General features: G+C 39.6%; 1 pseudogene; it reads right to left on the bottom strand.

Annotated features, from left to right (window-relative positions):
* LOC102171497 lies at positions 18,068-19,258 on the bottom strand (annotated as a pseudogene).

Genomic DNA, 25,461 nt, shown 5'->3' with positions numbered 1-25,461 from the left:
AGTTGACAAACCAAGATGATAAGGTGAGTGATAGTTGGTATTACGGAGGCAATCGACACAATTCAGATATGAACGGTCACTTACCTTAGATAAATGGGGCTGGAGTGCAGGACCAGGGAGAAGCATTTGAATTTTCATTTCCAAGTGCATGTACTACTTTAGTATCAGTAGTAACAGCAATAATCTATCAGTTTTTTTAAAAAATAACTATAAATATTGAGGCCCAACAGTAATTGGCAACTGATTTTAGCATCAGCTGGTGGATGTTATCCAGGAGACTAACTGGTAGTCAAGACCTCTGCGGCAATACAGAGCCTTACTTAGTGGTCACATGGCTCTCAAAGCAGAGTCTGTGGTCCGCCGGCAGACCCAAGTCCTTTACAGGGCATCTGCATGGTCAGAACTATTTTCATAATAATACCAGTTTATCATAGTCCCTTGTCATTGTGCTGATATCTTCACTGTTTTTGCAAGAGTAATCATGGGTCAAACTGCTGGTGCTTTAACAGAAGTCTCCTGCTCATTGTATTCCCCACCATCACACACTCATTTACAAAGTCAGCTTCAGTTAAGAAAACACGCAACAAGGCAGTAAGAATTATTAATACCATTCAATTTCATCCCCTCAATACCTATCCTTTTAATATTTCTCTGTTTGAAAATGTGACACATACCTGGAGTACCTCCACCATACACTGAAGTAGATAGCTGTCTCAAGGAAAAGCACCTGAGCAATTATTTGAGTTGCAAATTGAACTTCTTTTTTAATTTATTTAATCTGACAAAAACTAGTCGCCTCACTCACAGAGCATCATTTTGACTTAAAAGAATGGCAGGAACTATGATTATTCAAACTTGAGAATTTTAAGACTTTTTTTAATGAAAAAAGTGAGCCTATCATTTTAAGAAAAACAATTAACAATAAATAACAGTATTTATTGCCAACGATAAAATTTGAGCTTTCAAGTGAAAATTAGAATGTTGTAGATCTTGTGTGCATTACTTGGAGCTTAACAGCATACTATTATTTAAATACATTATCTGATGAGACTGATGGTGATATTAACAAATACGATCTTTTAATATTATATATTAAAATGTACCAACGTTTGGAAGATCTGAATAGTAAACCAGTATTTTCCAAACAACTGATGTATGAGGTTACAAAAATCATTATATGTAGTGCAACCATTATAATGGTAAAACACCCATTCTTAGGCAAGATAACCTAATAGTTTTTAATGTAGCAGAGTGTGAAAAGGTCTTTGATTTGGTTTCAGATTCCACATTACAAATAGCCTCTAAGAAAATACCACTTGTCCAGTTTTAGCATAGTATCAAAGAAAAATATCCACAATTACCTGAAAGGCTATAAGTATACACTCCCCTTTCCCAAACACATATTTGTGTAAGCTTAGATTTTCTCTACACACTTCAGCAAAAGCAACATCAAAGGAGACTGAATGCAAAAACAGAAATCAGAATCCACCTATCTTCTACCTAACCCTCTTCCAACAACACAAGAGAAGACTCTACACATGGACATCACCAGATGGTCAACACCAAAATCAGATCGATTATATTCTTTGCAGCCAAAGATGGAGAAGCTCTATACAGTCAGCAAAAACAAGACGGGGAGCTAACTGTGGCTCAGATCATGAACCCCTTATTGCCAAATTTAGACTTAAATTGAAGAGAGTAGGGAAAACCACTAGACCATTCAGGTATGACTTAAATCAAATCCCTTATGATTATATAGTGGAACTGAGAAATAGATTTAAGGGACTAGATCTGATAGACAGAATGCCTGATGAACTATGGATGGAGGTTTGTGACATTGTACAGGAGACAGGGATCAAAACCATCTCCATTGAAAAGAAAGGCAAAAAAGCAAAATGGCTGTCTGGGGAGGCCTTACAAATAGCTGTGAAAAGAAGAGAAGCGAAAAGCAAAGGAGAAAAGGAAAGATAGTCCCATTTGGATGCAGAGTTCCAAAGAACAGCAAGGAGAGATAAGAAAGCCTTCCTCAGTGATCAATGCAAAGAAATAGAGGAGAACAACAGAATGGGAAAGACTAGAGATCTCTTCAAGGAAATTAGAGATACTGAGGGAACATTTCATGCAAAGATGGGCTCAATAAAGGACAGAAATGGTATGGACTTAACAGAAGCAGAATATGTTAAGAAGAGATGGGAAGAATACAAAGAAGAACTGTACCAAAAAGAGCTTTACAACCCAGATATTCTCAATGGTGTGATCTGTCACCTAGAGCCAGACATCCTGGAATGTGAAGTCAAATGGGTCTTAGAAAGCATCACTACAAACAAAGCTAGTGGAGGGAATGGAATTTCAGTTGAGTTATTTCAAATCCTGAAAGATGACGCTGTGAAAGCGCTGCACTCAATATGCTAGCAAATTTGGAAAACTTGGCAGTGGCCACAAGACTGGAAAAGGTCAGTTTTCATTCCACTCCCAAAGAAACGTAATCCCAAAGAATGCTCACACTACCACACAATTGCACTCGTCTCACACACCAGTAAAGTAATGCTCAAAATTCTCCAAGCCAGGCTTCACCAATACATGAACCGTGAACTTCCAGATGTTTAAGCTGGTTTTAGAAAAGGCAGAGGAACCAGAGATCAAATTGCCAACATCCGCTGGATCATCAAAAAGGCAAGAGAGTTCCAGAAAAACATCTATTTCTGCTTTATTGACTACGCCAAAGCCTTTGACTGTGTGGATCACAATAAACTGTGCAAAATTCTGAAAGAGGTAGGAATACCAGACCACCTGAGCTGCCTCTTGAGAAACCTGTATGCAGGTCAGGAAGCAACAGTTAGAACTGGACATGGAACAACAGACTGGTTCCAAATAGGAAAAGGAGTATGTCAAAGCTGTATATGGTCACCCTGCTTATTTAACTTATATGCAGAGTACATCGTTAGAAACGCTGGGCTGGAAGAAGCGCAAGCTGGAATCAAGATTGCTAGGAGAAATATCAATAACCTTAGATATGCAGATGACACCACCCTTATAGACAAAGTGAAGAAGAACTAAAGAGCCTCTTGATGAAAGTGAAAGTGGAGAGTGAAAAATTTGGCTTAAAGCTCAACATTCAGAAAACAAAGATCATGGCATCCGGTCCCATCACTTCATGGGAAATAGATGGGGAAACAGTGGAAACAGTGGCAGACTTTATTTTTTGGGGCTCCAAAATCACGGCAGATGGTGACTGCAGCCATGAAATTAAAAGACGCTTACTCCTTGCAAGGAAAGTTATGACCAACCTAGATAGCATATTCAAAAGCAGAGACATTACTTTTGCTGACTGAGGTCCATCTAGTCAAGGCTATGGTTTTTCCAGTAGTCACGTATGGATGTGAGAGTTGGACTATAAAGAAAGCTGAGCACCGAAGAATTGATGCTTTTGAACTGTGGTTTTGGAGAAGACTCCTGAGAGTCCCTTGGACTACAAGGAGATTCAACCAGTCCATCCTAAAGATCAGTCCTGGGTGTTCATTGGAAAGCCTGATGGTAAAGCTGAAACTCCAATACTTTGGCCACCTCATGTGAAGAGTGTGAATAGCTGACTGAGTGGAAAAGACCCTGATGCTGGGAGGGATTGAGGGCAGGAGGAGAAGGGGAGACAGAGGATGAGATGGCTGGATGGCATCACCGACTGGATGGACATGAGTTTGAGTGAACTCCAGGAGCTGGTGATGGACAGGGAGGCCTGGTGTGCTGCCATTCATGGGGTCACAAAAGTCGGACACGACTGAGCGATTGAACTGAACTGATCTTCTACTAAGCCAAAGATTAAAGAGATTTACAAAGATGTAACCCAACATCACTCTTTTCACTAATTTTTTTGTTTTGGAAAACAGTTATATTTTATTAAAACTATGATCTTGTTATGGGTTTGCCCTTGTTCTTAAATTAATTAATATTTTTGGTTCCTCAGTTTGAATTTCTAGTACAGTAAATGTTGATAGATATAACCTTTATAAATTTTGGAGTCATCAATAATTTTGTAAAATGTAAGGGCTCTTGAGACCAAAATATGTGAGAATCACTGGCATAGGAGTTGAAAGTAATTTATATACCATAAACCAAAACTTATACCATCAAGTAATAGGCTAGAAAGAAGACAGATGGAAAGCCAGACTATACCTTCTATCATCTTCCTATTCCACTCCCAGACTGGACGTTGCCTGGCTGGAGATGAAGAAATACTGGAAAGGGAGAAGAGAGGCAAACATGTATATGAGTTCAGGACGAGAGATTTTCTCTAAAACTGAGGCTCCAAGAAGAGAGAAAGCTGTGTCCTGCTTTCCAAATAAAGGTTTGCCAAACAGCAACCTCCTCTGTGTGCTCTGCCCACTAACGGTTCAGGACAACAGGACATGGTGTTCTAGGCATACAGGTTCCACAGTGGCAAGAAAAATATATAAAAATTCCCATTCTCCATGGGAAGCTGCAGAAGTCACTAAGAATGGGCCTTTTTAGATCCAAAGGGACCGTTAAGCTAGGACCAGGAGGACATCTAATGACCTGCACAGACTGATGACTGCAGGATATGAAGAGCCCAGACCATGGACGCCAGAGCACACTTACCAAAGGCTAAACTTGATGAGATTCATCCAGTGCCAGTAGAAGACAGATACGTCTGATGCCTGGTGTCACCTTCTTCCTCATGTCCAAGACCACCCTGACAAGAAAGGAGAGAAGCATTCTTAATTTGGGTGTTTCTATTGCTGTCCATTCGCTAAGTCATGTCCAACTCTTTGAAACCCCATGTACTGCAGCATACCAGGCACCCCTATACTCTGCTGTCTCCTGGAGTTTGCTCAGATTCATGTCCATTGAGTCAGCGATGCTATCTAACCATCTCATCTTCTGCAACTCCCTTCTTTTGCCTTCAACCTTTTCAGCATCAAGGTCTTTTTCAGTGAGTTGGTGCTTTGCTTCAGGTGTCCAAAGTATTAGATCTTCAGCTTCAGGATCAGTGCTTCTAATGAATATTCGGTGTTGATTTCCTTTAGGATTGACTAGTTTAACCTCCTTGCAGTCCAAGGGACTCTCAAGAGTCTTCTGCAGTACCACAATTCAAAAGTCTTTGGCTTAATTCTTCATTATTTCTAAAACAGAATTAAAAATCCCTAAAGTGATGAAATAGATCTAAAATGGGACAGTCATTGAAAACTAAACAAAGCTACATTTCTGCACAGGTTGTAGATTATACCCACTATATAAGCAGTCTATCCCAGGTTCAATTAGCAACAGTGGAGATGCACAGAAGAACAAGCAGCCAGGGTCAAGAGTGCGGCTGGACTTCCTCAGGAAGAGCCAGGGGTAGGCATGGTGACTCACTAGGCGTGAGTGTGCAGATGGAGCACACTTGCAGATTTTCATCTTCCTACAAAATAAGCTGTTCCGTCCTATGGTGGACACACTGGGAGAGTCAGGCCCTTGTGTAATATTGCCCTGTGTGGGCTGAACCTGTAGCCATGTTGGGACAATCACTCTCTTTTGATTAGCATACCCCACATTCAATCTGTCAAGACACCAACTCCACAGCTGCTCTGAGATAACCTCTTCTTTAACTTGGATATCTTGCCCGCTTCCATCTCTGTTCTAATAATCTACTGTCAACTCTATACCCAAAACAACCTTTTTACAGATTAAGTTCTCCTATGTTAAATATCCTGCAGCAGCTCTCCTTTCCAGAGTCTGAGGTCTTCCGTGACCTGATGTCCATTGCCTTGGAGATGACGGTTCACCTCGCACCTCCCTCCCTCTGAGACAGCTGCATCGGTTTCCATGCTAACATGCAGCCCCTGCGCTGATGTTCCCTCGGTTGTCCACAGGGTCAGCTCCTGCAGTTTTTCTGAGTCCCTGCTCAAATATAATCTTTTTTTTAAAAAGCCAGCATCAACAACCTTACAGAAAACTTCACTTCCCTCGGTTCTCCTGATTCCCATTTCCCTGATCTAATTTGTGTTTTGCCATAGTACCTATAATTTTATAACTAATTGTGTAGCTTACTGATTTAACAACATTGTTGTCGTCTTCTCCTACTCAAATAAGCTTCATGAAGACAAATGCATTTGTTTTCTTTCATCACTGTATCCCCACATTCATGTATGTCGTCTCTGACATGTAATAGGCACTCAATAAATACTTGCTGAATTAATTAAATTTAGCAATAAATGGGGAAGAATAAAAGCAAAGGATGATAGTTTTAACATGGCATATTTTCTTCCATTTAAGCCTCAGAAAAAAGTATAACTTTTACCAATCAATAAATTTGGTAAAGATATATATTTCCGCAATCATGCAAAGACTTAAAAAAATATGTCTCTCTTCTAAATAATAAAAAATGAGTTCAGATTTTAAATAATAATGAATTTCTAACAGAACTAAAATTAGCAAGGTAACTTTTTCAAATATAAGATGAAAAAAACCTCTAGCCTTTAAGTAGTGTTTTGTATTTACTAAATTATTTGTATAAATTACCTGAACAATTATTCTAAAAGGAGATATTGCTAGCTTCCTTTATAGATGAAGAAACGGGTATGGAAAGGACAGATAACTAAACCAATATCACACCAGAAGCAAAGTCAAAAATTTGAGATTTGAGCTCAGATTTAAATTTATCTTATACCTAACATCATTCTTTCTCCTTTACAAAACCTGGCAGTTAGAAATGGGGACCTGAGCGAGATTACACTCAAATCCCAGCGCTAACCTTGGGTTAATTATATTATTTTCCTGTGCTTCGATTTACTCATTTATATCAGTAAATGGAGATAATACTATAATTTCATTCAATTGTTGAGACAAAGAAATGACTTAATGAGCACATGTAGACTCAATAAATATTAGTTATTACCATTATTATCACTATTATTATAATTATTACCTCTAGAAGGTAATAACAAATAATTGTTCTTTTCAGAATCCCTTTAGTGTCTGCTCATATTTCCAGCTTTAGACATCCTCAGTCATTACTGTTCAGTACTTTAAAGAATGATGATTGCTCATTATTAGAGAAATGCAAATCAAAACTACAATCAGATATCACCTCACCCTGGTCAGAATGGCCATCATCAAAAAATCTACAAACAATAAATGCTAGAGAGGTTGTGGATAAAAGGGAACACTCATGCACTGTTGGTAGGAATGTAAATTGATACAGCCACGATGGACGAGGGTATGGAGATTCCTTAAAAAACTAGGAATAAAACCACCATGTGACCCAGCAATCCCACTACTAGGGATATACCTTGAAGAAACCAAAATTGAAAAAGACACGTGTAGCCCAATGTTCACTGCAGCACGATTTACAATAGCTAGAACATGGAAGCAACCTAGATGGCCATCAACAGATGAGTGAATAAAGAAGCTGTGGTACATATACACAAAGGAATACTACTTGGCTATAAAAAACACATTTGAATCATTTCTAATGAGGTGGATGAACCTACAGCATATTATACAGAGTGAGGTAAGTCAGAGAAAGATAAATATTGCATACTAATACATATATGTGATATCTAGAAAGATGGTACTGATGAATTTATTTGCAGGGCAGCAGTGAAGAAACAGAGAACAGACTTACGGACACAGCAGTGTGGGGAGGGAGGAAGGAGAGGGTGAAATGTATGGGGAGAGTAACATGGAAACTTAATTACCACATGTAAAACAGACAGTCAATGCGAATTTGCTATATGACTCAGGGAACTCAAACAAGGGCTCTGTAATAACCTAGACTGGTGAAATGGAGAGGGAGATGGGAGGGAGGTTCAAGGAGGGGACATATGTATACCTATGGCTGATTCATGCTGATATTTAGCAGAAAACAACAAAATTCTGTAAAGCAATTATCCTTCCATTAAAAAATAAGTATTTTTTAAAATAAGAATGATGAGTATTTCAAAATGTTCATTGCTTTTATCAAATGTACTGAATTCCAGGGATCTCTTTCAGGACTCTTCTGATTTCTAAGACATATTATCCATTTGTATAAATTACCATACAAGTAAAAGGCTTTTAAATTAAAGAAATACAAAAGCCATTTCTCTGATATTAATTCTACTTGATTTGCTATATATTTACTTGGAGAGAATAAACACCTACTAAAACATCTTATATAGTAAATTGGGGTATTTTAATACCACGTAAATTCTTTCATTTTCATTTTAAAAAAGAGTGTTAAGATTTTTCTAGATTCAGCTCAAGCTAAAATTTTTCAGAGCATTGTATGAGTCCTCTCAGTTATTTGAAGATCAAATTGAAATTACTTAATATAATCCTTACAGTCTCAAGAATATGTAAACCTCTGATATTGAGATTTAAGACAGTAAAGATCTATTTCAATTATAAACATCGACTAATAGCAATCAGTTTCAAAGTTTGCCACAAAATGTTCTCTGTAAAATGATTTCCATTATAAAAACTTGAAATATATTGTCATAGGAGGGAAAGAAAACTCTCAATTTAAAACTTTTGGCAAAGACAGAGGTAAGATATGCCCCAAATCAAAAAATACATTTTTGTTTTAATATACTAGCTGGAAATTTTCCTTTTGAACGCTGTGTATAATTTCCAACAAAATTTTTTTTTCACTCTTACCATCAGTTTCCTCATTCAACAAACACTCACATTCACGGATCAAGTATTGCTATGGGTAAGATGAATATGATTACATCCTCGTCCTCTGGTAAACTGAGCAAAAATACTTCATTTCTCCAAGAGAATAACTCTCCACTTCCATACAGTCCAGATTAAAAATGTATCAACCTAAGCACTTTAGACAATAGGTAATAAATTAAATCTCTACTTGATTAATATAGCATTTTTAAAACCCATACATCAAATTTGCATATAAAAGTACATGATATTTCAATTATATTATTAGAATCTGCATCTGGGAAAAGTTGTTCCTTTTATAAGGTTTTTAACATTCAGTATGGATATTTACTGTATAAAATTGAAGTCCAGAGTAGGTTTGTAGAGTCATTATATATTCTGACATTTTCACGTTATTATCCACACATTCAATAAGTGAATGTATAAATACTCATGCGCAATAATAAATGAATGTATTTAATTTTAAACATACTTGTTCAAATTATTTTCCCATCTAGGTTACTACAATGAGTAGAGTTTCCTTTGCTAGACAGTAGGTCCTTGTTGGTTATCTATTTTAAATACAGTGGTATGTATATGTCAATACACGTATTTATGTGAAAAACTGAATCACTTTTGCTAAACACCTGAAATTAAAACATTGCAAATTAACTATGTGGTACATGCATGCTCAGTCATGTCTGACTTTTTGCCACCCCATGGGCTGTAGCCCGCCAAACTCCTCTGTCCATGGGATTTTCCAGATAAGAATACTGGAGTGGGCTTCCATTCCCTTCTCCAGGGCACATTAACTATACTCCAATATTAAAAAAAAAAAAAAATAGTGTTAGACAGATTTGATAGGATACCAGTGCCACCTAGTGGCCTCATAAAAAAAGAATGCTTGCCTTTTTCATCCTATTAAGTTTTACATAAACATAAGCTTATCTTTTGGGAGAAGGAAATGGCAATCCACTCCAGCATTCTTGCCTCGAGAATCCAGGACGGGGAGCCTGGTGGGCTGCCATCTATGGGGTCGCAGAGTCGGACACGACTGAAGTGACTTAGCAGCAGCAAGCTTATCTTTTCACTGATACAGGTGTTAATAATATTTACAGCACTAGAGTAAATGTTTGACATCACAAACATCTATAAAGTATAAGAGAAAATAAAGGAAAACAGAGAATTTTAGCAAGTGACCATTTTCAACTTACATTAATGTCACGTATATAAGCATTAGATATTTTATAAATATTAGCTTATATAGTATAAAACAGTAATAAGATCTTTCAGTTTAATATACTATATTTATATATTATGTATTAAATAATTTTATTTTGCATAAAGGCACGATAGTAAAAAAAAAAAATAAGGCCTTATTAGTAAATAGATTAAACCAAAAATCAAGGATTACATGCTGTCTGTCTGAGAAGGAAAGAAAGAAAAAGCTTTGAGATGTTAACTATTTAATAAAACAAGAGTGCAACATCTCACTGATATGCACATTTCTACAACCAAGGCAAGCAATCGTTCTTGAGGTGATGGAGGCCAATTTAAGATCACTGAACATCCGGCAACTGCAGTTTGTCATCCTAACCAAAAAATGTCTCAGCAGGTTTCTTGCTAAACCTCCCAATATATATGTGTGTTATAGACATTTCAAGTCATTTACTCCAGTGCCGCACCTCCAAAATTTGACTCACCGTCACCTCAAAATTCATTCATCCTATTTACATTTTCAGTGATCCTCACTTGGCCATGTGTTGTCATCCCTCTTCACCTAGCTTAAATTTCGTGGCAAATTAATGTGATCCCTTCTATTTTTTTTTCCTTTGCCTTCTTTCACTTTGTTTACTTTCTTGGCAAACCTCAACCTGAGTTAATTCCAACTCTGTGTCAGCTTTACACCTACACCTTTGCAGCTAAGCTTGCTGTGGAAAAATACACAATCATGCTAGTTTTTTATTTGTGCATGCTAAGCCACTTCAGTCGTATCTGACTTTTCTGGGACCCTATGGACTATAGCCCACCAGGCTCCTCTGTCAATGGGATTCTCCAGGCAAGAATACTGCAGTGGGTTGCCACGCCCTCCTCCAGGGGGTCTTCCTGACCCAGGGATCGAACCCATCTCTCTTACGTCTCCTGCATTGGCAGGGGCTTTCTTTACCACTAGCGCCACGTGGGAAGCCTCCAGTTGTTCGTTTTTTTTTTTTTAATGTATTTAAATTCATTATAAGAACTGAAGTGAGCCTCTCGTGTGACACAGGAACCCTGCTACATTTCTTAGTCTATTCACACTATCCCCAAACCATAACTTCTCCTCTCTCCTCAAATATCCAACACTCCCTTCCCCATCCTCACACTCCGTTGATGACCTTGCTTTGTATTACTCTGAAAAAAGGGGAAAAATGAATAGAAGAGGCCATTCAAAAGTTCACACAGCATATCACTCACCAGTATCTTGCTCCTGCTTCAATGGACGAACTGTTTGAACTACCATTTAAGCTACTCCTGCTTCCTGCACAAGATCCCACCTCATCAACCAGGTAACTCACCAGCTCTCTCTTGCATAACCAGTTTTCTTCATTTCTACTGGATCATTCCCATCAGAATACAAACATACTTTACATTCTCCCATGCTTAGAAATTAACCCACCCTTGATCTCACATCCCTCTGAAATACTGTCCTATTTCTCATTCCCTTTATAGTGTAATTCCTCAGATGAGTCATCCAAATCCATGGCCACTGACTGTACTCCTATTCTGAAATGATTCTTTATTTTATTTTATCTATGTATTGCTGATTTACCATGCTGCGTTAGTCTCCGATGTACAGCAGTGACTCAGTTACCTGTATTTGTTTCTTTTTTTCACATCCTTTCCTATTATAGTTTATCACAGGATACTGAAGACAACTCCCTGTGCTATGCAGTAGGGCCTTATTGTTTATCCATTCTATTTATAACGGTTTGTATCTTCTAATCTCAAACTCCCAACCCATCTCTCCAATACCCCCTCCCCGCCCCGTGGCCACCACAAGACTCTTCTCTATGTCTGTGAGTTGGTTTCTATATGAAACTATTCTTAACAAGGTCCTATTCTTAACTGACCTCCACACAGTAAATCCGACGGTCATTGCTCAACTCCCATTTTACTCGTACCGTGAGTACCATCACTCTCTCTTATTTGAAAGCCTTTCTCGACTTTCAGGATAGCACACGCCTCCCTGCTTCACTTCTCAACTTCCTCGCCTGGCTCCTGATAGTTTTCCTGGTAGATAAATGTGGACATGCCCAAGGGCTCACTCTTTGATCCTATTTTCTGTCTATATGTTGTCCCAATATTAGCATCCGATCTTGTGGCTCTAAGTGCCACTGTGACAGCTCCCATATTTGTTTCTCCAGCCCAGATCTCTCCTGAGAACTCCATACTCGTATAGTGAACTCCTCACTCAATTAACAATTCTACGTGAATGTTTAAATGGCATCTCAAACCTAACATGTACCAAACTATGTTCCTGAGTACACCTCCCTCAAACTTGCTACTCCTTAGTCATCATCATCTCAGCAAATAATCAAAAATCTTGGAGCCATTTTTCTCATACCATTCCCTTTCTCTTATATCCTGTATCCAATCTGTCATCAAATATACTGTCCACTCTACCATAAAAATACATCCAGAGTTGAATCATTTATTTCTTCCGCTAGTACCACTCGGCCAACATCACTCTCATCTGAATCAGTGCGCTAGCTTAACTAGTTTTTCCTACTCCAACCCTATTTCCACCACTGCTCTTTCTCTGCTCAGTTACTGACATGACTTTTCAACATGTAAATCCAAAGTCATATCATGTCACTTCTCCATTCAAAACTCTCCAATGGCTACCAGATTTCCTCAAACAAAAAACCCTAAAAACTGAACAATGACTTATAAGGCACTAGGTAGCTTATTACCTTTCTAACTTCACTTCCTTACTCCACTCCAGCCAAACTGATCTCGTTTCTGTTCCTTGACTTTACCAAGGATGTGAGTTATTGATGGCTGAATAGCAAATTACCCCCAAACTTACTCACTTAAAAAAACCTCATCTCACAGATTGGTCAGGAAATCTAAGTATGACCTAGCTGGATTCTCTGCTTCAGCATCTGTCACAGACGGCAATAAACAGCTACAGCTATAGTCATCTCAAGGCTCGGCTTGTTTAAAGATTCATTTCCCAGCTTGCTTACCTGGCTGTTGACAGGATTCTGTGAGCTATTGGTCTGGCAGCCTCAGTTCCTTTACTGAATGTGGGCCATAGGTCATTCTCTGTTCTTTGCCACATACACCTCTCCAATACAGGATTAAGAGAAAGAATGGGGCAAGGCACAGGTCAGAGTCTTTTATTACCTAACCACGGAAGTAACATCTCAACTCTTCACCACTCCAGCGAAGGGGACTGCAGAAGGGAGGGAGTGACATGAATGGGGCTCACTAGGAGCCTTGTAAAAGGGTGTCCACCACACAGGTTTGGTGCCACTCAGGAAGCACTGGTCGCTTAGACTATTCTTCCAGATAGCAGCATGTTTCACTCCCGCACCTTCTTCAAGCCTTTGACCTAATGTCACCGGCTCAGTGAGACCTTCCGAGAACACTCTTTTTAAATTACAATCCCTACCCCTCAAAGACTTTTCATCCTCTTCCTTATTTGTCTCCACAGCACTTACCGATTTTAACATACCATATAATTTACTTATTGTGGTTGGTTTCTATGCTGTCAACTTAGTTAAGCTGGTAGTACATTTTCACTTCCTTTCCTGCAGAGTTCTGGGATAGCATGAGCCACAGAGGCATTCTGCCTGAGATCTGACAGGTGGAAGAGGTCATGTACTTTTAACCAGGAGGGCCAGTGCAGGGTACAACGCATTGCTGCACATCGTGCAGCTGTCGCCTCTTCAGTCAGCTCATCTTGTAGGTGTGGGGCAGCAGCCCGGTCCCAACCTTCAGCTCCAGGGCTTCTCTTCCAATTTCAGCCACTCTTGAATCTGTGACAAAGGACTGGCTCCTTGGGCAGATCACCTCCATCTTCAAAGGTGAACTGTGGGAATCAGGGAGAAATCAATGCAAATTCCAACCCATTCCCCCAGGTCCCAGCTCATCCTTGAAGTCCCCTCTACCTAACCATTTGCGATTTGACTTTGGGCAGTAGTCCTGCTCCTCTGACAACTCCAACATTACTTGGTACCTTTTTTCTGCCATTAAAATCTGCAAGCTCTGCGAGTAAAAACTTGGATCCGCTTTGTTTACTGCTCTTACCCCAGCACCCAGAACAGGGCCTACGAATGGTATGTAGTAGGAATTAATTACACATTTACTAATGAACAATTCTTAAAAATATAAGGTACTAAGAATAAACATCAAGGCTGGCAAGAAAAGGGAGAGACTAATAGATGTTCTAGAAGAAAAGCTCCTGTGAAAAATAAAAACTGAAATGTGTCTTAAAGGATGGACAGGAAGGAAACATCATCTACAGTATGAAATAGCATGAAAAAAATAGAGAGGAGCATGCTAAATGTAACATACGTTGTATGTTGTCCAGGGATGAGGAATGTGACCTGGGTAAGCCATTACAGTCTCTGTAGCAAGTGACTAGCATGGAAAAAACACAATTTCATTAAATTTAACCTTCCAGGAATATACTCACTTGACTGGAAAGGAGGAATTGGAAAAGTAGGGAGACAACACAGATATGTTGTCTTAGATTAGCAGTATGACAGTAGAGAAAAAAGGTAGATGTGAAACTGTAAGAAAAGAAAAAAGGTTATAACATTATAACTGTATAAATCATTAGTGGTTTGTTGACATATCCGATTCTCCTTCTAAACACATAGCATGGTTCCATTTCCCCACCCTTTTGCAGTTATGCATGGCCACGCAACTTGCTTTGGTCCCAGAAATATGAAGTGATGTGACAAGGCCCACTTCAAAATGGAAGCCTTTAATAACAAGTGTGATTCTCTGCCTTCCCTTCTCCTTTCATGTTGCCTAGAAACATTACAAAAGGGAAAGTCTCACTGGTCTGAGTCCCTAAATGGCCAAGAGCATGGCGAGAAACAAACCTTTCTGATTTTAAGCCACTGAGACTTTGGACTGTTTGTAACTGTAACACAGCCTCACCCATTCTGATTGTGGCAGCTTTAACTTAGGTTGACAAGCACTTACATTTCCCTCTTTAAGAGATGAAGCTTAATTTCACTCCCTTTTTGTGTGAGCTGAAGTTCTAACAAGTGCATGTTTGTGCGTGCCAAGTAGCTTCAGTCATGTCTGACTCTTTGCGACGCTATGGACTATAGCCCACCAGGCTCTTGGGATTCTCCAGGCAAGAATGCTGGAATGGGTTACCGTGCCCTTCTCCAGGGGTTCTTCCCAACCCAGGGATCAAACCTGAGTCTCTTAAGTCTCCTGAACTGGCAGGTGGGTTCTTTATCACCAGCGCCACCTGGCAAGCCCTTTTTAACAAGTGATAGTGCTTAACTTCTCAGACTAGCTCATAAAAAAAAATTGGGACTTTTTGTCTCTCGGATCACTCACCTTGGGGAGAACTGAACTGCTGTAACTTGAGGACGCTCCAGCAGCCCTAAGGAGATCCACATGCTGAGGGTTTGAGTCCTCCTGCCAACTATTAGCATTCACTTGCCAAACTGGGAGTGAGCTTGGAAGAGGATCCAAGAGGATCCCACAGCCCCAGCAACATACTGACTGCAACTTCTACAGAAGTTGCATGAGATGATAAAAACTCATTGTCTTAATTCACCATGCTTTAGGCTAATCTGAAACTCAGCAATAGATAACAAATATGTTGAATGATACAGAAACACACTAGAAATTGAAAATGGAGGATAGAAACAGAGACTCTGTGACAAACTACAAGGGTGGGATGGGGAGGAAGATAAGAGGATGGTTTGGGAGGGAGGGGACATGTGTGTACCTATGGCTGATTCTGGTTGATGTTTGACAGAAAACCGCAAAATTCTGTAAAGCAATTATCTTTCAATTAAAAAAAAATAAAGTGGAAAAAAAAATAAATCAAAGATAACTCCAAGGCTTTGAGCTTGGAATAATTTGAGAAAATTGTGATTATCACTGACTATAAGTTACTCAATTTCATTGTAGTTTTGAGGCAAGGGACATGTTTGATTAACAAACATTTGCTGGAGTCTTACAGACAATGGCACTCCACTCCAGTACTCTTGCCTGGAAAATCCCATGGACGGAGGAGACTGGTGGGCTGCAGTCCACCGGGTCACGAAGAGTCGGACACGACTGAGCAACTTCACTTTGACTTTTCACTTTCATGCATTGGAGAAGGAAATGGCAACCCACTCCAGTATTCTTGCCTAGAGAATCCCAGGGATGGGGTCGCACGGAGTTAGACACGACTGAAGCGACTTAGCAGCAGCAGCAGGTGGCGCTACCTGTTAAGAACTCGCCTGTCAATGCAGAAGCCATGAGAGACGCAGGTTTGATCCCTGGGTCTGAAGATCTCCTGGAGGAGGGCACAGCAGCCCATTCCAGTATTCTTGCCTGGAGAATCTCACGGACAGAGGAGCCCGACTGAAAAAAACAAATGCCCAGAACCGAAACCAATATTTCAGTAAAGATAACAGAGAGGGAATTCATTACGTATTTAGTGATGAACAATTTTTAAAAATATAAGGCACCAAGAGTAAACATTAAGGGTGGCAAGAAAAGGGAGAGACTAAGCGATGTTCTAGACGAAAACCTTTTTCATCTCCTCTTGTCTAGATACTGTACTTCTATTACAGTTTTGTTACCAGTAGTATCACACTGCTGCTGCTGCTAAGTCGCTTCAGTCGTGTCTGACTCTGTGCGGCCCCACAGATGGCAGCCCACCAGGCTCCGCCGTCCCTGGGATTCTCCAGGCAAGAACACTGGAGTGGGTTGCCATTTCCTTCTCCAGTGCATGAAAGTGAATAGTGAAAGTGAAGTCACTCAGTTGTGTCCGACTCAGCGACCCCATGGACTGCAGCCCACCAGGCTCCTCCATCCATGAGATTTTCCAGGCAAGAGTACTGGAGTGGGGTGCCATTGCCTTCTCTGATCACACTGCTAGTACACACCAATTGCAAGTTTAAGTTTCCTAAGTATTTTAACGTGAAAATAGACTCACGGGCCATTTCCTGACTATATTTTCTCCCACTTATCTCAACATTCATATGAGAGATGTACAGTTATGTAAATTTTGTTTCCCTGATGATTACCAAAGTTTCTACACTAAAACCCTAAAAAGGAAGTAGTATAGTTGAAGAATGAGTATTCTATAACAAATGTATAGAATACAGTTCATGTATTCAATGCAGAATTTAAGTATTTTCCAACAATCATTTTACCAGTCTAACGGCTCCACCTCCACTCTACCTTTAAAATCCTTCAACTAAACTTTTCTTATAATCAATTTTTAATTCCTCTATTACCACATTCTCTCTCCTGAGAATTCACTCTAAGCCTCAAAGATTGAACAGCAGCTAAATTCATTAGATGTGATCTTGAATCCCCTCAAATAAAATGTAGAAATATTGCCATCTTAGCCACAAATATCACACAGAGGAGAGAAATCATCACAAATGTGCCACGTCTTAAAATGAAAATAAAATAAAAATCAAGACTTTTATCAAGCTTTATTGTAAAAAGTTTCAGATTTACAGAAAAAGTTACAAAAATGGTACATGGAGTTCCCAGACCACCCTCATCCAATAACCCCTATTGTTAATATCTTATAATAGCATGTATGCCTGCAGGCTCAGTCACTAAGCCCTGTCCAACTCTCTGCAATCCCATGAACTGTAGCCCACCAGGTTCCTCTGTCCATGGGATTTCCCAGGCAAGAATACTAGAGTGGGTTGATATTCCTGACCCAGGGCTTAAACCTGCATCTCCTGTGTCTCCTGCATTGGCAGGCAGATTCCTGACCACTGAGCTATCTGAATGGCACATTACTATTAACTAAAGCCCACACTTAAGTTTCACTGGTTTTCCATTAATGTCCTTTTTGGCTTGAGGATCCCACATTGCCTTTAGTCATTACGTCTCATCTCCTCCGGTGTTTTCCATACTTTGTTTTTCATGAGCATGATAGCTTTGAGCAGTTTAGGGAATCCTAAAGTATGTCCATCAATTTGATATTTTTTCTCAGTTCAAGTTTAATAAAACTACAAAAGATCAAAAGTGATACCCTAGTACTGCACACATCAGCTGCTGCTACTGCTGCTGCTAAGTCACTTCAGTCGTGTCCGACGCTATGCGACCCCATAGATGGCAGCCCACCAGGCTCCCTCGTCCCTGGGATTCTCCAGGCAAGAACACTGGAGTGGGTTGCCATTTCCTTTCCAATGCATGAAAGTGAAAAGTGAAAGTGAAGTCTCTCAGTCGTGTCCTTAGCGACCCCATGGACTGCAGCCCACCAGGCTCCTCCATCCATGGGATTTTCCAGGCAAGAGTACTGGAGTGGGGTGCCATCGCCTTCTCTGGCACACATCAGCTAGCCTGCTCCATAACACAGCTCAGGCCTTCTTCAGAGGAAGAAAGGCTGGCCTCCCAGCCCCTGCAGGAAAGGCCAGTGCTGTCCCACACATCTGGACCGAGAGTAAGGTGTGTTTTCATGACAACAGTACAAGAGAGGTTTTGTTCTCAAGGCCACCTACTGCAGCCTGGCCCTAAAACGGCCCCGCACTCACTTCTGCTTTGAGAAATATTCTTTGCTCTGGGCATCAGGCTTCTTGGTATCACCACGAGGCTTCCAGCCAGCTGGCACATGTCCCCATGTGTGTCAGTGACCTGGAAAGGCCTGAACAGGTCTCAGTGTCTCATCCACAGAGCAGCCAACAGGAAGGTCGTTCACGGTAATCTGTGGAGAGATACCTTTATCGTCAGTAGTAAAAAGGTTCCTGAATGAGAAGCCTTCATCAGCCTTTAAGACTCCACAGTACTGAGCAACGGTGTGCTCGGGCTCTGATATCAAGGGAACGTGCATGGCCCCCAGTCTTCCTTGTTTCTTGGGTACCTTGATCCACGCTAGGCAACAGAAGTAAGAATCCACAGAAGCACCAGTTACTTGGCAGTTGAGTTTCTTAAATTCTTCTGCCCTATCACTGAAAGCAAGGAGCTCCAGGAGGCACGCAAAGGCGAGGTCAAGAGGGTAAAAGAAGAACACAACGTATCTTCCTTTGTGGTCAGACAGACTGATACCTTTGAACTGACCATCTGTCATAATGGTTGTTGCTTTGAACTGGGGAGCAGGATGTCCAATTTTCACATTTCCTGAAGACATATTGCTATCGGCAGTTCTCAGAGAGAAACCACACAGCCCAGTCAGGAGGAAGACACCCATCAATTTTATTTTGGCTGATGCTTTTCTCATGGATAGACTGAGGTTAGGGCTTTGAGGAAGAAAAACACAGAAGGAGGTAAAGTGTCGTCACCATATCTTAGAGGGTTCGCACTATCAATATGACTTATCAGTCTTATCAATATTGCTTACCTAGCTTAGATAGTATTTACCAGATTTCTCTACTGTAAAGTTCAAGCTGGTTGTAGAAAAGGCAGAGGAACCAGAGATCAAATTGCCAACATCCGCTGGATCATCAAAAAAGCAAGAGAGTTCCAGGAAAACATCTATTTCTGCTTTATTGACTAGGCCAAAGCCTTTGACTGTGTGGATCACAATAAACTGTGGAAAATTCTGAAAGAGATGGGAATACCAGACCACCTGACCTGCCTCTTGAGAAACCTATATGCAGGTCAGGAAGCAACAGTTAGAACTTGACATGGAACAACAGACTGGTTCCAAATAGGAAAAGGAGTACATCAAGGCTGTATATTGTCACCCTGCTTATTTAACTTCTATGCAGAGTACATCATGAGAAACGCTGGGCTGGAAGAAGCACAAGCGGGAATCAAGATTGCCGGGAGAAATATCAATAACCTCAGATATGCAGATGACACCACCCTTATGGCAGAAAGTGAAGAGGAACTCAAAAGCCTCTTGATGAAAGTCAAAGAGGAGAGTGAAAAAGTTGGCTTAAAGCTTAACATTCAGAAAACAAAGATCATGGCATCTGGTCCCATCACTTCATGGGAAATAGATGGGACCGAGAGTAGAACAGTGGAAACAGCGGAAATGTCAGACTTTATTCTTTGGGCTCCAAAATCACGGCAGATGGTGACTGCAGCCATGAAATTAAAAGACACTTATTCCTTGGAAGGAAAGTTATGACCAACCTAGATAGCATATTCAAAAGCAGAGACATTATTTTGCCAACAAAGATCTGTCTAGTCAAGGCTATGGTTTTTCCAGTAGTCATGTATGGATGTGAGAGTTGGACTATAAAGAAAGCTGAGTGTCAAAGAATTGATGCTTTTGAACTGTGGTGTTGGAGAAGATTGAGAGTCCTTTGGACTGCAAGGAGATCCAACCCCTGGATCTCCTAAAGGAGATCAGTCCTGGGTGTTCATTGGAAGGACTGATGTGGAAGCTGAAACTCCAATACTTTGGCCACCTCATGTGAAGAGCTGACTCATTGAAAAAGACTCTGATGCTGGGAGAGGTTGGGGGCAGGAGGAGAAGGGGACAACAGAGGATGAGATGGCTGGATGGCATCGCCCACTCAATGGACATGAGTTTGAGTGAACTCCGGGAGTTGGTGATGGACAGGGAGGCCTGGTGTGCTGAGATTCATGGGGTCGCAAAGAGTCGGACACGACTGAGCAACTGAACTGAACTGAACTGAGCCCTTTAAAAGCAAGTTGCTAAGCACAGCCCATATTCAAGATGGTATTGGGGTAGGGATGGGAAACTAAATTCCATCTCCTGGAGATAAGTGACTTTTTAGAATAAATGTAAAATTTACTCAATTTCTGAAATACATATTGAGTACCTCAAAGCACCTGATAATGCAATTAAGTGCCCATTTAACATGAGTCACTATGCTAGGCATTTCAAATAAGTGTTAAGACACAGGAGTTTATAATGTAGTTAGGATACCACAAGAAACATGCTGGTTAAGTACTACAGTGTCACAAAAAGGGAAAAAATAAAATCCAGTTGGAGTAATAAAGTAATGAAAAGTTTCACAGAGCAAAAAATATTTAAGCAAAGTAAAGCTGAATATAATATTGACAGACAAAAACAGATGGAAATTCACATCCATTTATAATTTTAAACTCTCAACAGTGGACATAAAGAGAATGTACTTCAACATAATAAAAGCCATATATATCAATCCCACACCTAATAGCATACAGTGAAAAACTGAAAATTTTCCTTCTAATATCAGGAATAAGACAAGGATGTCCACTCTCACCACTATTATTAACATAGTATTGGAAGTCCTAGTCAGAGCAATTTGGCAAAGAAAAGAAATAAAAAGTATTCAAATCGGAAAAAAAAAAAAGTAGTAAAACTGTCACTCTTTTAGAAGACATGACTTCATATACAGAAAACCCAAATATTGCACCAAAAATTGTTAGAATAAATGAATTCAGTAAAATTGCACAATACAAAATCAACAAACAAAAATCTGTTACATTTCTATACATTAATAATAAAGCATCAGAAAGAGAAATTAAGAAAATAATCCCATTTACAACTGCATCAAAAAGAATAAAATATCTAGGGATAAATTCAACCAAAGAGGTTAAAGACTTGTACACCGAAAACTATAATACATTGATGAAAGAAACTGAAGACACAAATAAGTGAAAAGATTGTCCATGCTCATGGAGTGGAAGAATATTGTTCTAATGTCCATACTATGCAAAGCAATCTACAGATTCAACAGAACAGAGATCTCAGAAATAACCCCACATATACACAGTTAATTTATGACAAAGAAGCCAAGATTATACAATAGGAAAGAACAGTTTTCTTCAATAACGATGTTGAGAAAACTGGAAAACCATGTGCAAAAGATCAAAAGTGGGCCACTATCTTACACCATACACAAAGATGAACTCAAAATGGATTAAAGACTTGAATGTAAGACCTGAAACCATAAAACTGCTAGGAGAAAAAATAGGTGGCAAGCTCCCAGACACCAGTCTTGGTGATGATTTTTTGAACCTGATCCCAAAAGTAAAGGCAACAAAAGCAAAAACAGGCAAGTTGGACCACATCAAACTAATAAGTTTCATCACAGCAAAGGAAACCATCAACAAAATGAAATGACAGGTTATGGAACAGGAAGAAATACTTGACAATCATATGACCTGATAAGGAGGTAATATCCAAAATATATAAAAACTCATAGAACTCAATCGAAAAAAAATCCAATTAAAAAATGAGCACAATACCTCAACAGATATTTTTCCAAAGAAGACACAAACAGCCCAGAGACACCTAAAAAGATGGTCAATATCACTAATATCAGAAAATGCAAATCAAAAATATGAGGTATCACGTCACACATTAGAATGGCCATTATCAAAAAAGATAAAACAAGTGTTGGTAAGAATGTGGAGAAAAAAGAGCTGTCATGCACTATTGGTGGGAATGCAACTGGTGTAGCCACTATGGAAAACTACATGGGAATTCCTCAAAAAAAATTAAAAATATAGAGTGTGATCCAGCAATTCCACTCCCTGGTATTTACTCAAAGTAAACAAAACCATGAACTCAAAATGATATATGTACATGTATATGATACATGTACTCAAAAAGATGTATGTTCATTTCAGCATTTTCAATAGCCAAAATATAGAAACAATCCAAGTGTCCACTGATGTATTAGTACGAATGAAGAAAGATGTGGTGTATCCACACACATGGGAATACTAAGCTATAAACAAGAATGAAATCTTTCCATTTGTGACAACATAGATGATCTTAAAGGTATCATGCTAGATGCAATACATTGGGGAAAGACAAACACTGCATGATCCCACTGATGTATGGAATAGAAAAAACAATAGATTCATACTATAAACTGCCAGTTACGAAGCAAGTCCTGGGGATGTAATGTACAACACAGTGACTATAGTTAATAATACTGTACTGCATATTTGAAAGGTACTAAGAGAATAAATCTTTAAAAATTTCTCACCACAAGGGAAAAAAAACAATTTTATAACTGTGTATGAGGATGAAGATTAACTAGACTTACTGTGGTGATGATTTCACAATATACACAAATATCAGATTATTATGTTGTACAACTGAAACTAATATGCCAACTGCAGGAAGGAGAAAAAAAAAAAAAACTAGATGGAAAGACATCCAAGATGGAGAAAAAAGCATAAACAAAATATAAGAGCGCTCTCTCATTCATTCAGTGTTTTTGCACTGTAACCTGATGGAAACATTCATTTTAAGATCTTCAGTAAATTTCCATAGCTTAGCATAAATGGGTGGTGCTTAGATAGCCTCCCCAAAATTCATTACGTTGATGTCCTAACCTTTGGTACCCCAGAATATGACTATATTTGGAGATAAGATCTTTAAAAAGGTAATTAAGATTAAAAGAAGTCATTAGGACAGACCCTAATCCAGTATGACTAGAGTCCTTCTAAGAAGCTATAAAGATATAGGCACAGAACAAAGACAGAACTATAGATCAATGGAACAAAATAGAAAGCCCAGAGATAAATCCACGCACCTATGGACACCTTATCTTTGACAAAGGAGGCAAGAATATACAATGGAGAAAAGACAATCTCTTTAACAAGTGGTGCTGGGAAAACCACCTGTAAAAGAATGAAACTAGAACACTTTCTAACACCATACACAGAAATAAACTCAAAATGGATTAAAGATTTAAATGTCAGAGCAGAAACTATAAAACTCCTAGAGAAAAACATAGGCAGTACACTCTGACAGAAATCAAGCAAGATCCTCTAGGACCCACCTCCCAGAGTAATGGAAATAAAAGCAAAAAATAAAGCAAATGGGACTTAATTAAACTTAAAAGCTTTTGCACGACGAAGGAAACTATAAGCAAGGTAAAAAAAGACCGCCTTCAGAATGGGAACAAATAATAGCAATCAAAGCAACTGATGAAGAATTAATCTCAAAAATATACAAGCAGCTCAACAATACCAGAAAAATAAACAACCTAATCAAAAAATGGGCCAAAGAACTAAACAGACATTTCTCCAGAGAAGACATACAGATGGCTAAGAAACACTCAACATCACTCATTATCAAAGAAACGCAAACCAGAACCACAATGAGGTACCATTTCATGCCAGTCAGAATGGCTGCTATCAAATTCTACAAACAATATATGCTGGAGAGTGTGTGGAGAAAAGGGAACCCTCTTACACTGTTGGTGGGAATGCAGACTAGTACAGCCACTGTGGAGAACAGTGTGGAGATTCCTTAAAAAACTGGAAATAGAACTGCTGTACAACCCAGCAATCCCACTGCTGGGCATACACACCAAGGAAACCAGGATTGAAAAAGACACGTGTACTCCAATGTTCATCACAGCACTGTTTACAATAGCTAGAACATGGAAGCAACCTAGATGTCCATCAGCAGATGAATGGATAAGAAGGTTGTGGTACATATACACAATGGAATATTACTCAGCTATTAAAAAGAATGCATTTGAGTCAGTTCTAAAGAGGTGTATGAAACGGGACCCTATTATACAGGGTGAAGTAAGTCAGAAAGAAAAACACCAATACAGTACATTAATGCATACACATGGAATTTACAAAGGTGGTAATGACGACCCTATATGCAAGACAGCAAAAAAGACACAGATATAAAGAACAGGGTTTTGGACTCTGTGGGAGAAGGCAAGGGTGGGATGATTCGAGAGAACAGCATTGAGCCATGTATATTATCATATGTGAAACAGATGACCAGTCCAAGTTCCATGCATGAAACAGGGCACTCAAGCCGGTCCACTGGGACAACCCAGAGGGATGGGATGGGGAGGGAGGTGGGAGAGGGGTTCGGGCTGGTGGTGTAGGAGTGGGCACATGTACATCCATGGCTGATTCATGTCAGTGTATAGCAAAAACCACTACAATATTGTAATTAGCCTCCAATTAAAAAGTTTAAAAAATGATACAGGCACAGAGAGAACAGGATGTGAAGAAGCAGGGTCATCTAAAGCCAAGGAGAGATCTCTGAAGAAACAAACCTATGGACACCTTGATCTGACTTTCTTGTCTCTAGAACTGTGAGAAAGCAATTTCCATTGTTTAAGCCACCCAATCTGTGGTATTTTGTCATATCAGCCTTAGCAAAATAACACAGATGCTCAGTTACAGATTCTAAAAATCACACCCATTTTGGCAAAATTCCCCTCTGTGATTTCTAATTTAAGCATTGTCATTCAACAGCTCTTTCTATTCAACAGCGACATGAAGAGTAAAGATGAAAAAAGTGATATAAGGTCAGCCTTAGGAACAGCTTTAGCTCTTTCAAATTAAAAATTTATAATGCCCTTATAAACTTGTCCATTCCCAACCTTAACCATAACAAGACATTTTACTCTAATTCTAGCAATTTCAAGAAGCTTCAGGGATCTCTTTTGTAGCACTTTACTCGCCAGGTATTGTGTTATTTAGTCACTTAGTCCTGTTCCTCTCTTTGCAACTCCATGGGCTGTAGACCACCAGGTTCCTGGCCATGCGATTTCCCAGGCAAGAATACTGGAGTAGGTTGCCACTTCCTTCTCCAAGGGATCTTCTCAATCAAGGGACTGAACCTGCCTGTCTTACACTGGCAGGATGATTCTTTACCACTGAGCCACCTGGAAAGTTCAGACCTCTTGATAGCAGTATGCCTGCCAACGGCTGCCACACAGTGCTCCAACTTGTCGG

The sequence above is a fragment of the Capra hircus genome, chromosome 6, assembly GCF_001704415.2.
Source record: "Capra hircus breed San Clemente chromosome 6, ASM170441v1, whole genome shotgun sequence".
NCBI classification, from domain to species: domain Eukaryota; kingdom Metazoa; phylum Chordata; class Mammalia; order Artiodactyla; family Bovidae; genus Capra; species Capra hircus.
The sequence above is the reverse complement of the archived record's forward strand: the minus strand, read 5'-3'. Positions and strand labels throughout refer to the sequence as shown.